Source organism: Mauremys reevesii, linkage group 19 (assembly GCF_016161935.1).
Source record: "Mauremys reevesii isolate NIE-2019 linkage group 19, ASM1616193v1, whole genome shotgun sequence".
NCBI classification, from domain to species: Eukaryota; Metazoa; Chordata; order Testudines; family Geoemydidae; genus Mauremys; species Mauremys reevesii.
The window spans coordinates 21,805,301-21,821,665 of record NC_052641.1 but is presented as its reverse complement, the minus strand read 5'-3'; the positions used below and the strand labels follow the sequence as shown (position 1 = coordinate 21,821,665).

Sequence of the window (16,365 nt, the reverse complement as noted above, 5' to 3'; positions counted from 1 at the left end):
GGACCTGCCAAGTGCCTTCTCTCAGAAGGGCCCACAATGAGCAAGTCCATGTTTTACAAATGAGTGGATGCTAATGTAGGTTTTGTTTTGTTTTCTAAATGAGCTAAGAGCTGGTGAAAAGTGTTAACACCAGCCCTCGGGAGAGCGGCAGCTTCTGTTTCTGCCCAGAACAGGTACAAGGCAGGCAGCAGAGCAAGCTTCCCTGGCACTGAACTGCCAATCAGATGGGGCAGGACCATCTGGGCCAGCATCCTGGCCCAGTTCGGTCCCTGGCCTCTCTGTGACCGTTAGCTGGGGTGCTAGCTGAGTTTTCCAACGAGGCTTTTACACTGCATACATGAAGTGTTAGCCCTCAGCCACATACACTGGTCACGGAGCATCCAAGGCACATGGGATTTGACCGAGCAGAGGAGGCACTGCACCCCTATTCCCAACCCCGAGCAGTGTACTCTCCAGGTGGAGCACATTCTGCTAAGCACACACATCTATGATCCCTGCTGATGTTTAATTAACTATACACTTTAGCAGGGAGATTGGGAAAGACGATTCATTCACTACCCATCTGTTTTTGTCAGTAATGAACAATGTTCTCCTCTTATCGAAAGGAAAACAGACCCTTATGGAAGCCCACAGAGGGGCCCAAACGCCGCATACGACTTAGCGTTCGGATCCTGCTTGAGGAGAGCACACGAATAAAACTCAGGATGCTGGCAGAGATGGGGAAAAGGCTTGGTGCTAAAACTGGTTCCAAACCACATCATTCAGAACATGCCAAATAAAAAGAGGTGTCTGTGCTCTGGCTGATACCCGACGCTCATCACACCAGCCCTGCCCAGAGTTTACACGGGCTGCTGCCTCCAGTTGTGGTGAAAGTCAGTATTTTGTTTCACGGGAGGTTGGACAAATATTTGCTCCTGTTCTGACCCTGCTGGTTCTCAGTCACTCTTCCACGCTCGTCCCTGTTTCACTTTGAGTTTTAAACAAACTCCAAAACTCAACTAAACGACTGGGTTTTGCATCAAATCCCATGAAACCACCGCAGCACACTCCTAGACACAGCACTGCTGGCGAGGTTTACAAAACTCAGCAGCCCTGACCCTGAAACTCAAAGGTGGTGAATATCAGGTATCGACCAAAATGTTAGCAATGCTCTGGGGAGGCTTTGGGAACCCCACCTTGAGATATACATGCAGACAAATCCCAGCCACAAGAGGCAAATTACTTTGGTGTTAAATGCTAGTGTCAAGCCCAAATAAAGTAACGAGAGGAAATTGCAAGCTTGAGGATCCACAGGACCCAGGACTTCTGAGGTCTATTTTCAGCTCTGTTATTGACTTGCTCTGTGACCCCAACTAATCACTAACCTTTATCTGCCTCTGTTTCCCCACTGGGTAAAATGGGTCTAATTTCACAGGCCTCTCTCACAGGAGGGCTGTGAGAAGGAATGAATGTTTGGAAAGTACTCTGATGCCTTTGGACAAGAGATACTTTCTATACGTGGTCGAACTAGTCCTGGCCTATCTTTAACACCATGCGTCACTTCTATCTTGAAAGAGAGGGAAAAAAGCTTTAACGCCTTTGATTGTGGAGCTGTGGAAGTAGCTTCATCACAACTATGCAATCCAATGAGAGCCAGAGTGGAGCCTGAAAGCCATTTTAGCTGTGCACCATAAAGGCTTCCCCAGTGTAATTTAATAAGCCTCTCTGAGGACTGAGAAGTGTGCCGCACGCAGCATTTCCGACTCCCTGGCTCTTTTATCTAAGCCAGGGATTTTATTCTCTCCTCACTCCATGACAGTTTCAAGATTTTGGGCATCATAACTGCAGCTCGGCCTGTCAAGCTAAACATCACCGGAGACTGTGTACGTGGGAAGGGAGAAAGAGATAAAAATAGCTATTAGCTCTGCTTTTAGAATATTAAACAAACAAAATGGTCGTGCTCCAGTAAAAAGTCTCCTCTCTCTCACACCTGCTTTATACTGGTACAGTACCCATCAGTTCAATGGAGTCTGAGTTACCTGACTGAGGGCCAGATCCTGCAAACACGGAAGCCTGTGAGCAGCTTTACTCCCATGAGTAATTCCATTACTCCAAGAGGACTACATACATGCCTAAGAGTTTCCAGATTGGGCCCTTATGTTGGTGCAAGGGGAGCAGAATCGCATCCATTTAATTCACAGTTGTTTTCCTGTCATCCAGTGACCTTCCAGATTTGCAACACAACAACCCTGGTTTGATTTACATGAGATCCAGACAAACTGTTTCTCAGAGAACAGCCCAGTTTTCTAAAATCGTTAAAAGCAGCTTGGAAATGTTTGAACACTGGACTCTCTGTTAATAAAAGGGAAGGTGTGCCAAGGCTGGGAAGACAAATACATGACCTAGCTGGGTGTGCCTTGGCTAACAAGTGTCCCATGAATGTTGCTCTCTCCCTTCCCCTTGCAGCTCAGCTCTGCCTGCCTGCTTTATTCCTGCAGATACTTTAGTTGAAATGTACAAGGATTCCATTTCTCCCAGTACCTGACATAGATTCATGTGCATTTCAATAAGCTATCAGCCCACAAGGAGCAGAAGGTGGGGGCAGTGCATGCAGCAGTCACAATGCTGCAGCCAGAACTCTGAAGGGGGCCCTATTAAAAGAATATGGGCACTACAGGAATGGCCCCCAAACACTGCACAAATAAATATCTCAACTGGAGTGTTTGGGCTCATTACTGTAGAACGCTGAACTATTTCCCCCCCCCCCTCCTTTGCAAAACATTACAGCACCTCAGGGCAACAGTTCACTACACTGCAGGAACACCCCTGTAAGCTGCAGTGCCAGGGAATTAGTACTGTAAAGTACTTCCAGACAGAACCCGGCAACATTTTTCAGCTCACACTTTTTTCCGGATAAAAATGCAGATTCAATAACATCAAAACGTTTCATGAATTCAAATCCAAATGTTTTGTTGCAGCATTTTCAAAACAAAAAAAATCAATTTTTTAGTTTGAAAACCCTTTTCATTTCAAAATTTCCTTTAGTTTAATTCTTAAAAATTTCAAAAACATTTTAAAATGGTCAAAATAGAAACTAAACATTTTGTTCAACCCCAAATAATTTTTTCCTGACTCTTCAATTCACTAAAAATTTTGAAAATTTTTGTTTATGGCTCAACCTGAATTTCCCCCCCTTGTCTTACAATCCCCTATTCATCCAGCTCTACTTGTGAGATAATTTTTAAGGGATCAAAACAACAAAATGAAAATAAAATTTTAAAGCTAAGTAAAACATTGGCCCTACCCATTCTAGCCAATGTCCCTTTAAGGAAACCTACTGTACTCCACAAGGTATTTACTTTGTCCCACATTAGAAGTCTTTAAATATTCTTGTCAACCATAAACTATTTCCCTTAAACAAATGATACATTGACAATGGCTTAGGAAGACATACACCTCTACCCCGATATAACGCGACCTGATATAACTCGAATTCGGATATAACGCGGTAAAGCAGTGCTCTGGGGGGTGGGGCTGCACACTCCAGCAGATCAAAGCAAGTTCGATATAACGCAGTTTCACCTATAATGCGGTAAGATTTTTTGGCTCCCGAGGACAGCGTCATATCAAGGTAGAGGTGTATTTACTGCCCATGAAGAACAATGTGTTGAGTAAACTTGCAGCTCAGACCTCTCTTCACCACGGGACAAGGCCTCTGCTTTCATCAGATGAAAACATGACCATACTACATAACCAAAGTGTTAGGAGAAAGCTATACGCTTACACCAGAACTGACATCAGAGCCACGTAATTATATTGATGGTGCTATTAAATATGTAATGATCATCATTCCATCTGATCTGCGATTGGCAAACATGCTTTGTATTTACACAGGGGGAAAAGAAAACGAAAATGTTAAAATATTGTTTGGGGTTTGAACCAGAAGAAATGTAAAGCTGTCCAGTGCATTTATTTAGTCCAACAGAGGACAGCAGACTCAGAGCAGATTGTTGTACATCCCTCAGTCAAGTCTTACTCTCTTCCTAACCTGTGCTACTCAATTCTACTCTACCAAGTCTTTGTAAAACTCCCCACAAAACCCTAATGAAGAGATCAGCAGAATCATTTCTGACAAGTTTTGCTAGATTCATACACAGAAGTAATTTCAATGCCGCCTCAGAATCCTTAAGCATTTGTCAGGATGCCATGCCAGCGCGGCACAGAAACACTTGAACAGCAGCAATCAAATTAGGAAAGTAGTGGTTGGATGACTTTCCAGGAAATGAGCAGATTCAATTGGCCAGTAGCAGCAAACCTATTCCTAGCAGTGGATTTGCACAGTTCCTTGTGAAACAAATCAATTAGATTTATGTTTTTTTACAAATATAAAATCCCATAGAAATGTATTTACAGAGTAGTACACTACATACAAATATGTATAAAAATATTCACTGTGTTTATTCTCTTGCTAAAAGCTGGATGGCTAAAGATTGTGTATCTTTGGTACTAAGCTTAAGTAAAACGATTATTTTACAAAATAAGGCTCTGAGTCTTCAATATACAAAGCACAGACAGACTGGCGAACCTGCCTGGAGCTGCTCTGTATCTAATGGGGTTCTGTGTGGGCACAGAATCTGCCCAGGCATTGTATGCTGCAGGATCAAGGCCTAAACACAATTACCTAAACAGGAAATCACTGACATACGGATTTTTACAAGGCACTTCATTAGAAATCTCTTCATTTTTTTTCTCTTCCAAGACCAAAGCACTTGTAAACAGAGGTTCACAAATAAATGGCCAACCGGCAATAGTCTCCTGCTATGTGTCTATATTTGGTCCTTGCTGATTTAACAGGCATGGACTGCTAACTCATGAGACCAGGCGAAGCTCCAGCACCCTGCCCATGAGGCGTATTTCTCCACCTGGCTCTCCAGGCCAGAATACAGGTTTTCCCTGGTTAGGCAGGTGAGCCTAAAATGAAACGCTGACAGCCTTGGCTTGGAGATGTAGAGTAATGGCCTGTCTGCCGCCAGACAGAAATAGGGTAGCAAATGATGCCTTAGGGCTTGCACAGCATGGATGATGTTGCCCTGAGTGTTTTACAGGTATTGGTGGCACGGGCTGGTTTCAGTGCCTGCAGTAAGGTCTTCTGTGTAGGTCCAGGTTAATTGTGCCACCTACAGTGATGCCTCCCTGTTGTGGATGGGAAGTTATAAATGCTGCAACTGATCCCCTGACACATGCAGTGCCTTGCCTTTAGAGGGTCTGCTCCCAGCAGTGGGGCTGGCCACCATGGATTAGGGGCTTTTGGTGTCCCAGAATGCACTGGTACAGGCTCTATGGCACGCTGTGCATGTACGCTAACAGTTCTGCTCAGAACTGCGTTGGCCTCTGGACTTGCTAAACCACTGCAAGGACAAGCAAGAAACCACCAACCTACTGCTGTCACGCTGCCCCTCCACAGTTTCCCCATGGAGCATAGATGCATTTGTAAGAGGGTTTTACACAACATTCCTCTGCCCGTAAAGAGGCTGAACTCGAGTTGCGGCCACCAAACTTCTAGTTGAGGAGGCCTGGGTGGGACTTCCTTTTGGTAGGAAGCGGCAGGAGATGCTGCAGAGTGCCTCAGAGTCCCTTCCACCAGGAATCTGTCACTGCCACACACAGACGCTGGTGGCCTAGGCAGCGCCAGGCTAACTCTCCAAACATAGCCCCAGTCTCAGTACCCTGGCATTGTCCTTCTGCTTTAAACATCTCAGAAAGTTCCGCTGATGGATAAATCCATTAATGACATTCATCCCATGCTTGGGAGACTTTCCACTATACGTACAATTGCAGGGTCCTTATCATGCTCGCCACCTCGCCTTGAGGCGCAGGGACAAGATTAGCAAAGAGTTACGCATTCCACACTCTCATTACCAGTGGAGCAGGGGGAAAAGTTCTTCTGATCAAGGAGGTTCCTGTCACTGCAGCAGAAAAGAGGATAATTCCAAGATAGGAATCCACTGAAGACTGATCTTTGAGCTGCGTCATCAGGTCCTAGCTTATAAGTGAGTGTGTGTGTGGTGGTGGTGGGGGGGGGGGGATTGTCCTTCAATGTCTCTACACTTTCTTACCTTAAAGCCTTCATTCTGAAGATAAGAACTAAATCATGCTTGAGGAAAGAAAAACTCATTTAATCAGAGATAGCTAAGTTCAGAGTGCACCCAGGGTCAGTACTATTACTGACTTTTGCTTTGGAGGTAGAGCACTGAAGCATAATCCGGGCTTGCTGCAGGAATGACAGATTGCTGGTCTTGAGTGTTGCATGGATCTTTCCCAGCAGTAACAAGGTTTTAAGTTCTGCTTTCTCTTCCCTCATTTTTTAGCTGATTTTTTGCTGTTGACCGAGGGTCATGCACGCGAACAGTATTAGAACATCGTTCACAGTCAAATGACACTGCACATGAGCTCCATGCAATAGCCAACTAAAGAAGAAATCAGACCCCAGTGAACCCCTCCTGGGTTTTACACTGAGCCCAGTGCATGCAGGGACAGGACTTCCAGAGTTCAGTGAGTGGTATGTGGCTACCAACCAGTGCAGGCATGATCACTGAAACAGACAGCAATGTCCACTGGATTTCTATCTAAGTGCCTTTGGTCAAAAGGGGTTCTAGTCACCTCGACAGAACTCTCCAGTCGAAAACTAAGCTGAGTTAGAGCAGAAGGCAATGGCCATAAGCCAATTACACAGGCAACTCTTCCACAGGCCTTTAGTTTTTCTTGTTTGCCATTAACTTCCGTGGGTGCCTAAATCAATCAATCAACCTGGGTAACCCTGCCACGCTGCTTTATCATTATATTCACAACATCACACACCATACATGAACTCCCCCACGCCCTGTCCCCACCCACAGAAGCAAAATCTCAATCTTGCAAGAACAGATCCATTTCTGGAAGGCACTGGAATGCCAAGGCATGTCAGCAGGTCACAACTGACTCTCATAAGTCTGAGCATTCCTACCTGCAGCAGAGTGGCCCTCGGAAAGGGGTGAAAATCTTCCTTACTTGCAAAACCGTCAGAGAGATTCTGCGCAATGACTTCCCCACTGATAAGCCAGAGTACAAAAGTTGGAAGTGCGAGGTTAATGGCATGGGGGTTGAGAGTCTGAAGATCTGGTTCTAATCTTAGCCCTGCCACTGACTCACCGTGTGACTCAAAGCAAGTCACTTCACTTCCCTATGCCTCAGTTTCTTCATCTGTAAAATATACACCTTCCGCCTTGGGGGGGGGGGCTGTGAGGCTAAATTCATTGACGTTTGTAAAGTGTGTTGAGAGCATGCAACAGAGGGTGCTAAAGAAGCACAGGATATTTATTATTATTACAAACACAGCAGCACCAGTGGGAAATAGCTTTTTTGCAAAGCAATTTTTGATCCACAGATATGAATCATCACTGCAAGTCATGGCCAGCAATACCAGATCCTGCTGTATTATCTACATAGACAGAGGCATAATGTTCAGAATACATTCCAAAATACAATATCAACAGCAAACACCTGCCAGAATAAATACAACCAATGAGAAAGCAGCAACCACTAATCACGCAGTTAAACAACAGGGGCTAGATGTTAGCGAACTCTTCTCATTTGCCAAATAGTCACACCCTATCAAGAGTGGCCAGATCTCTCATACTAGCCTACAGTAATCACATGGTTTGAGTCTTCACTGCTTATAAATATTCATTTTTCCTAATCAATATTAACAATAACCCACCCTGATAATGGAAGCCTTTCTTGAGACTTGAGAACATGGAACACACTGTCACTGCCTCCCAGGAGAATGTCAGATTCAGAGGGGTCTCTGGCCCAGGTCCTCAAAGGTTCTGAAGTGCCTAATTCCCATTGATTTCAAAAGGGATCTGAGGATCTGGGGCTGTTTCCCCTCTCGGGGTGCAGGGAGAGGAGGGACTTCACCCTCTCAACGCAGGCAGCAGCTGAACAACTCTCTACTCCACAATCCCAGCTGCCATTGCTGGATTTCAGCTCGTCCTAAAGAACTCCTACAGGTGGGGTAGATACTTCTCAGGGTACTGGAGGTGTCTTAATCTGTAAGGAGACAGTCGAATCTGCTGACTGATTTCAGGCTAGAATCCAGTTTAGTGCAGCACCTGGCAGCTAGGCGAGGGGAAGAGGCTTCGTTTTGGCTCAGCTGATAGATGTTACTGGATAGACTTGCTGCCAAGGACACATGAGGGTCCCAGTTTGGATTCAGCTACAGCAAGAAGCAGGACACGCCCAGAGCCACCTCCGATTTGTGCAGGTGGGGCGCAGATAAAGTGTCCCAACAGCTGTTTTACGGGCCTGTTGGGAGATTGCCCAGAAACAGGGCATCCCTGGGAGGGGAAGAAAGAGCATAGCTGGTTTTCTGGCACTCTTGCATGGGGCTCCAGATGCAGAGGCTGAGCCAGGGGAGGGATGGGGTATGCTGGAGTCATTTAATACCCTGGCTATTCCTGGATGCCACCTTCCAATTGCATTTGGAGTACACGTTAGGGCAGCCTTGAAGCTTCTCTAATTCAGTATGGGGCTGAACCAGGCCCCAGCAACTCCAACAAACCCATCTTTGCACCTCCCTCTCAGTCCCTGAGCCCTGCTGGAATCAGCCCAGCGGTGCATCTGGCCTCAGGATGGGGGCTGCCACATGGCTGCATCTACTCTAGTGGCTGGCACCAGGGACCATCAATGGGTTCCTCGAAAGATCCCTCCTAATTGAGACCTTGAATGGATTTTTCATCACAAAGTCCTTTTGCTAGCACTTTGCAGGGTAAATTGAGATTTTCGGACTTGGGCTGGTGGATTGCTCCCTGACACCTACATAGCAAAGCCAGCATTTAGTTCCTTCATCCCCACACCAAGTATCTAATTTCAATTTAATTTCACAGTTGTAATGGATTTTTCAAAAATATTCAAGAACATATTTACTTTCCAACATCTTATTTCCTTTCACATTTGAAAAAACTTTCTATCTAATCCCTCAAGTCATCCTGCAGCCTGAATAATTTCAGGTTTTTAATCAATAGCTGTCAGACTTGTCAAATTACTTTAGGGAGCACAAAGCAATTTTTAAACATTCATAAACCCTCGTAGAGTAGTTAAGTGCACTGAATTTTAAAAGAAAGAAGAACTGAATAACACTGATCAAACAGGATTATATTCTGGCATATTATAAATTAGCTTTTTATGAATCACATCACAGCTACTTATCCAATGTCAGGCGCCCACTGCCTGTAGGAAAGAAAGTCACCCGCTCCCCATTAGGAAAAGGGGCCCTTTCTTCTTCAGCTCAGGGGTAGGGGGCCGCACACGCTTCTGTCACTCTTCAAGAAACATCTTCATTTTCTAGCTAGCTATCGCAGGGTTCTCTAGAGCTACCATCACTCGGGTATCTAAACACTTCCCAGGGAAAGTGGGTCTGTATAGCAAGGTGAATGGAGTCATGTGTTTCCTGGTTGCAGGAGGCTTTGCTTAGACACCATGTATATTATATTATCACACCAAATATCTTAAATTTGTGTTTTTCGTCAATCAGGTCCTGGTGGGAAAAGTTGCAGCATCTCCTAGATGATTTAGTTAATTTCAAGAAGGTATAGTCCAAATTACTTGCTGAAAAGGGTTCCGGCCCCTCTACACCACCAGTCCCATGCGACCCATTGCTGACAGTGGCTGTCATGAACCCAGCGTTCCAGTGTCCTGGTGTGGATGGTGCTGTAGGCATCCTCCACTCCGCTCCTGCACACCATGCCTGGCGGTGGGGACGCATCGTGTCCCGCACACAGACACTAAACCAGCATCACTGGAGATGCAGTCTGTATCCACCACAGGGCAGAGCCTGCTCGGGACTGGCTCACCAGCTGATGGACAAGTGGTGCTCTCCTTAGCATTCAGTTAATAACAACCCACATTAGCAGCAGCATAAAACTGGTGCAAAAAATATTTGCCTTAATTAAAATGCGAGGAGCCCAACTGCAGTGTTATGCGTTTTAGTTTCTAACGGCTGTGGTTAAACCCAACAATACAGCTAGGGAGGTGGGACTGAACATTGGCACCCTCGGAGGGCTGTCTGGGGACCCATGTAACACTAGTGGGTAGCCTCAGTCTAGTTCCAGGCAGACAAGCATCAACACCACAGAAATCCAGCACCACAACTGACACCCCCCAACTTCTTGGCCAGAGCACGAGCAGGCCGTGGGCAGTGAACTCACCTCTAACCCCTCAGGCTGATTCCAGCAGGTCAGGACTGAGTCACACTGAGCGGGCCATACGGGATGGGGGGAGGGAGGAGGCGGTTGTGTTGCTCCAGCTCCGTTGTACTTGTTCTGAGGGTGGAGGCCGGCGAGCAGCCTCCAGCCCGGCCCAGCACCCCGGGCACACAATGTCCCGCTGCCCTGCCCCATCAGTCACCGTAGCAACCTTTCTAATCTGAGGGATGTAGCTCAAGCAGGGGAAATAAGGGGAGCTTCGTGGCTCTGTCAGGAAGGGAAGAAACCCACTGGGAAAAAGCCCCACTCAGCTCACTAAGCAGAACCGAGGGTGCTCAGAGGAATGGAACATTGTAGCTGGCCGCAAGCAGAGCAGTATGTCCAAATCTCCCTCCTTCCCACTCCCCGCCCCACTCCTCCCAGCTAAACTCTCGTCTTCCACATCCTCAGAACCACTGTGTTAGTCACTAAAACGCAAGACGCTCTCCCTGAGCAGTTGGGCTCCTCACATTTTAATTAAGGCAAATATTTTTTGCACCAGCCTGGGGCTGAGCACAGCATGCCTGGCCATTTAGCCAGACTTGTGAGAGTGCAGTTTAACCCCAGCTGCTGCAGGTACCTATTGTGACAATGGGAGGAATTCCGTATTCTGGCGATTGGAGCTGGAAAGGAACCTCAGCCAGCAGGCGGCGTGCTGCTCAAATAACAATCAGCAGGCGGGGTGATCCTGCTGGAAAGGTGTCTGAAAGACAAATGCTGCCAGTCAGTCTCAGTGATGGAGGTCAGCAAGTTGGGGGTTGGGACAGAGATGGATGCAGCTGTGTGAGGGGATATGCACTGTCCTGCAGCTTCTACTGAACGGTGAGCATCTCAGAGGGGTGATCATGGCACATCTTGTGTTTTTTGTACTGAGATGGGCCTGATCCAAAACCCCACTGCTCTGAAATCCTTCTCTTGAATAACTATTTTATATTATTCTTTGCTTTTAACATTGCTTCCCTCGTCACTTTGGCCCAGAGCTGCGGTTCTTTGCACTTCCAGTATGCATCGTCACTTCCATAAGTTACGCTTCCCATCCTGTAGGCTGCTATCCAGCGAGGCATAAAGTCTGTTCGCCTACTGTCAAGATCTGCTGCATATGTCCTTTGCCAAAAGGGTACAATTTTGAACAGCCAGCCTCTGAATAAGAAACAGTGACTCCTCCTTTAACCTTTACGTTATTTGCTAATTTCCTGGAGGATTTTTTTTTTCCTGTTGGCTGAATTGGTGCGGTATTGACAGCAATGGGAAAGGGATGTCTTACAAAGCCATGTTTCGCTATCCTGACAGCCCACAATTGCCAGACAATTGCAGAGTTTCAAATCCCCTGGACAGGATATTCCCCCTTACACAGATTTTTGATGTTCAAGTGACCTAGTTTTTTATGGTTGTTCCAACTATTTAAGCCATGGTTCTGGAGCCTGGATGTGTTCAGAGCTTGGGAAATCTTGTTCCCAGAACCCAGCCTGCCAGTATCTGTCCAAAGCACTTCCTTAGCCTTCAACCAGGATTTATGAGTAGGTCTGGAAATAATTTAACACAGTTCAGGCCAGGAGAGAGAGAGAGAATGAGCCGATACAAGTCAAATTCAGTAGGAAATCCAGTATTGTCTGACCTGACTTACAGTAACTGCAATTGTTTGTGGCAAAGTTGAAGCAGCAATATGTTCCCGAATGAGGAAATTTAAAAAAATTAGAGAGCTTTTCAGGGTTCAGCCTGTTTTTTCTTAGTTATTAGCTCAGCAGGGCTGTCAAACTAGTTGTTACTTCATAGACTTTTCCCTAGAAATCTGTTATTTCTCTTTAATTTTCCTAGTCCCTAACAATCTTTGTATTATTATTTGTTATTCTCCAATCCTCATTGATAGCTGTGAAATCAAATATCCTCACCATACCAGGTAAATGCATAGAAACCAGCAAGAACTTACATACAATTACATATATTGTATGTTCTAACCCAGAATAACACAATTCTAGGAACGAAAAGAAACTAGAAGTAAAGAACATGAATAGGACGTTAATCGGATCAGTTCAGCATAAGTGGCAAATCTGACATTTCCTTTCATCTGAAATCATTAACCCTGTGAATTACACATACTCGGGGGAGGGGGCAGACGAATGATAAAAATTCAGATTTCATTATTTCACCATAATAATAATAAAAAAATCAGATTGCTTTTTGTCATGCGATAATCTCTCCCGGGATTTGTTAAACTAAATTTAATTAAGGGGATGTTTCATTAAATGAAAAATTAAATGAAAGACAAGAGGCCCTGAGTTTTGGGGGAAAAAAAATACAGAGTAAGGAAAAGCAGAGATTTAAAGGATGTCGAAGATGGTTAAAGAAAATGCACTGAAAGAAGCGAGGAGCTGCTATTTCTCCTCATGTTCACAAAGAACAGCATGCTCTAAGCCTCCCCTTGTAACACACACACACACACACACACACTCTGGAAGAACTTACCATAGTTCAACCCTTCCTTGCCCACTTTCCAGAACCAGGAAGAACTATTGAATGTAAACTCCCAAATCCACTGCAGGAAGTGCAGAGATCACCCTGTTCCTCTCTTTTCCTCCTTGTATGGTCTGAACAGCTACGATCTGTAAGCTGACTGTTGGCCCCAAGCCTTAGCCCCCTCTGGTCTCCGTAAACCATTCCAGTGCAGTCCACTGGGAACAATCATCACTAGTTAAACAAAGGCTATATTCTAACTCTATGTAATGTGCTTTTAAAGGGACAGTGTTCAAACTCCCAGCTATTCCAAATTTAAAGGCACAGAGCTTCTTTTTAACCCCACAGATAGCAGAAGAAATTTAAATACACTTATTTTCAAACTTTAAAAATGAATTAAAAAAAATTAACAGTGCCCCTAAATCTAGAGATTATAATGGAGGAATTAACAGCCGTTTTTCTAGCCCCTGTATTGTTGGGCCCAATCCTGCCTTCCTGGAGAACCCCAAGTTCACATGTGTTTCAGAATGAGTTTGGGGCATGTCCCAAATGGGGCATCAGGCCCATGGCGTGCAAATAAAATAACAATGCTTTTATTTGAAACACACACACACACATTTGGCATGTCTCTAGTACCTCTATCCAAGGCCCAAGAGGTGCTTTATAAACAGTGGCCTTTTTATTCTGAATCTGTACAGCAGCTGGAAAAAATGGGCTGGGTCTCTAGGCCCTAGGGCAATTCAGAGAAATAACCAATCAATCAATAATAATTTGTTACTACAGGGAGGCTGTCAGCTGGAAATCTAGTCAATTAAAACCCCCTGTGTCAGAAGTATTTGAGTTCCCACACCTGCCCCTGACTCCCTACTGCTTGGTGTGGTTTCATACCCATTCTTCTCCCTCCAGTTGCTATGCGAAACAATCACGCAAACAGCTACACTGGGGAAAGAGAAATAAAGTTGACTATACACAGAGTGCTGTCAAATGCACAGAGGAAACAAACTAAAATCATTAGGTCACCGGGATCATAAAAAAAAAAAAATCAGACATGATTTTAAGTTGTGTCCCTTTAACTCTCACACCACATCAGATTGGTATATTTCTTATTTTATGGATGGTGAAACTGAGGCACAAAGAAGTCCATTGCTCAGGGTCATACAGAAAGACAATGATAGATGTGGGAACAGAACCGAGGCGTTTTGGCTGCTAGCCCACAGCCCACTGCTTTAATCATTAGATAACTTTGCCTCCACTAAACTTCTGCTCTCACACTGTGCAGTGGAGTGGGGCTCATTTCAAGGGCTATGCAGTGACAATCAGGGGCGTGAGCAGGCTTTGGTATTTGTGTTTTAACTACTTATGCTTATCTGTGTTTGTGAATGCTTTGCCAACGCCGCAGGGAGCTGCTTACTGGGCTGAAATAACTGGGATCTGGTAGTTCAGTTCCCGTATGATGAATCAGATTGAGCAGAGCAGATCTTGCGTTATTTTGATCCCAAATGGGAAAAAGAAAAAAACATCATAAAACAAAATAACAAAGGCACAAATCTGGGGGCTTATTTGAATTCCTGTTAATCCAAACTCTATTTCAGGCACATTCTCCTAACACCTGCCATCCCTGTATTTTTCTTTTAAATCAATTGGTGCAGTCTGCAAATTTGTTTGCATTCATTCCGGAAGGGATGGGTATCTATTTTCCTACTATGATAACAATAAAATATGTCCTGAATCTATGTCACTCTCTCTTAATAATGAGTCTGAATACACTTACTGTCATGGTCGCATTGCCAAATATTCCTAGCAGCCATTTCATTGCTGCCTGCCAGTCCAGACCTTCTACCAGAACCCAGCTGTGGGACTAGAAATAAATGGGCTCCTCACCCAGTTGAGCTTCTCTGAACATTGGTGTTAATGGGCACAGATGTCCTCTGCTTTAACCCCCATAAGTGCTTTCCACAGCTGAGTAACTCCAGTTACCACTGCCCAGTCTCATAGCAGTAGCAGTAAATAAACCAGATGAATTGGCCCTCTGCCTTCTTAAAATTATGTGCTTTACGTAATCTTTAACCAGCTTAGACTCCAAAATATAATTGGCAGCACTTGGCAGATAAATAGGGACACTCCTTTAAACTCCACAGAAATGCCATGGTCTACAGAGAACTTTATGGGAGGACAGAATGACGGAAAATGCCAAATACATTGCTACTTCGATATAACGCCACCCAATATAACACGAATTCGGATATAATGTGGTAAAGCAGCGCTCTGGGGGGGCAGGGCTGTGCACTCCGGTGGATCAAAGCCAGTTCAATACAACACAGTTTCACCTATAATGTGGTAAGATTTTTTGGCTCCCAAGGACAGCGTTATATTGAGGTACAGGTATAATCTGCTAAAATATCGAGATTGTCCCTTTTAAATAAGAAAATTTGGCAAGGATGCAGCTATGCCTTCTCTGCAGCATTGCACTGGTGAGGAACCAAACATCTAATAACGGCAGAACAAGAAGGAATTGGCTTAATCTGCCGCAAGGGAGATTTCAGTTAGATATTAGGAAAACGTTTCTAACTCTATGGGTAATTAAATTCTGGAACAGGTTATCAAGAGAGATTGTGGAATCCTTGTCATCACTGGAGGTTTTTAAGAGCAGGTTGGACAAACACCGGTCAGCGATGGTCTAAATAATACTTGGTCCTGCATCAGTGCAAGGGGATGGACTCGATGACCTCTCGAGGTCACTTCTAGCCCAACATTTCTGACTCTTCACACTATAAAAGTCTTATAAAAATACAACAGATATTTTTCCAGGGCTGCTGCACGGAGCTTCTCTTTCATGAGCAAAGGTATCTTGGGGCCTAAGTGTCCTTTAAATGGTTTGGACACACATGTATGTTATATACACACACATAGAAAGAGACAGTTATATCTCGCCAGTCTAGAACATGGGACCCGGTAGTACATTTTCTTCTGTGTAGAATTTTTTTACTTGCCTTCAGTCAAAGCCATTGTTTTGTATAGTGATTATACTAGAGAATGTGATCATTCATTTTTGTCATGTTCTTGCACAATACTGACCATAAATATGTACAGTTTCAGGTCTGTTCCTAAGAGCCCTGGACCTGGCATATTATTGTGCATTACGGTTCATCCCGCGTATTAAAATAATAAACTTGGTTAGGAATCTGATTCCAGTATGAATAGCATGAGACCTGACCTTCATAGGCTCAGCCCTATAATTAACACCAGGTTGAGTGTGCGTGAAGGCTAAGGGGCCTCCGGGGTGCTTGATGAGGGAATAAACCTATTTAAGAGCTACATTTACTGTGCATCACAGCTGTATGTTTAGCAGGGTCTCTGGGGCCCAGCAGTCTGACTTTAAGGAGATTCTCATGTGGCTCAGATGTCCATGCATGAGCCCCTTCTGTCAGCTGATCATTAGGGCAGAGGGGAGGGCAGGGATTCTGGTTTCATTATCTCACGACTAACCAGCGAAGAAGACAGAGTGAAAATGCCCACAGAGAATGGTGGTGGTAAAACAACTCAAAGTACAGCTGGTAGGTGTCAGCTCTGGTACCACTTCTGTGACATACATGGTAAATTCCCTCTTCATAAACACAACCCATTTCAAAGCAACACCCCTCGGTCCTGGGCTTCC

General features: G+C 44.9%; 1 protein-coding gene across 23 annotated transcripts in view; it reads right to left on the bottom strand.

Moving 5' to 3' along the window:
* Nucleotides 1-16,365, bottom strand: part of LOC120386847 (DAB2 interacting protein) — a 374,907-nt gene that overhangs the window by 97,889 nt on the left and 260,653 nt on the right. For 2 of the 23 annotated variants that reach the window (XM_039506791.1, XM_039506793.1), the window contains exon 1: nt 12,723-12,882. The exons of the other annotated variants lie outside the window; for them this stretch is intronic. The gene's annotated coding sequence lies outside the window, so the exon portion shown is untranslated. Of the gene's footprint in view, nt 1-12,722; nt 12,883-16,365 lie in introns of those variants that run through there. 23 annotated transcript variants of the gene reach the window in all.